We start from the raw sequence: 541 nt of genomic DNA, 5'->3' as shown, positions 1-541 counted from the left end.
GGCGCCCGCAGCCCCGACGCCGCCACCCCGGTTAGCTAGCTGTGCCCACCCTCCCCCGCCTCCCACGGTAAGCCTGATGTGTATGAGTGGGGGTGGGGATGAGGGGGTGGGCAAAAAGCACGACTTGAGCGTGGGAATCCCCTTACGCCCCCAACCCAGGTGGCCTGCTGAGGTTCTTTTCCCTCCTATTTACTCCTCATTTAAAAAAGTGGGGAGGGGGTGCTTACCTCTAATAGGATGGCGTCTGGAGTCAACCCCCAGAATTAGGGGGATATGCAACTTGTGTGGCACCTAAAAGAGGAAGAATGCCTAGGTTAGGCAGGTGGGAAGGACTTGAGTCAGATCTGAGACCAACCTCCATCCTTTACCTCTCCATAAAAATAAAGGCTTCTCTTCATTCATTCATCCATTCATTCACTTATTCACTCAGACACTCATTCCTTCATTCAACAGATTGTTAACTAAGTGCCCTTGGCCTGCCCTGGGTTCTGTTCTAGGCGCTGTGGACATAGCAATTGAACCAATAGACAAAGACCCCTGC

General features: G+C 52.7%; 1 protein-coding gene across 1 annotated transcript in view; it reads right to left on the bottom strand.

Moving 5' to 3' along the window:
* Positions 1-541, bottom strand: part of ADRA1B (adrenoceptor alpha 1B) — a 96687-nt gene that overhangs the window by 48966 nt on the left and 47180 nt on the right. Inside the window, exon 2 of the mRNA XM_014543055.1 lies at positions 228-291. The gene's annotated coding sequence lies outside the window, so the exon portion shown is untranslated. The remainder of the gene's footprint in view (positions 1-227; positions 292-541) is intronic.

This window comes from Myotis brandtii, unplaced genomic scaffold, assembly GCF_000412655.1.
Source record: "Myotis brandtii unplaced genomic scaffold, ASM41265v1 scaffold32, whole genome shotgun sequence".
NCBI classification, from domain to species: domain Eukaryota; kingdom Metazoa; phylum Chordata; class Mammalia; order Chiroptera; family Vespertilionidae; genus Myotis; species Myotis brandtii.
This window is presented reverse-complemented; position numbering and strand designations above follow the sequence as displayed.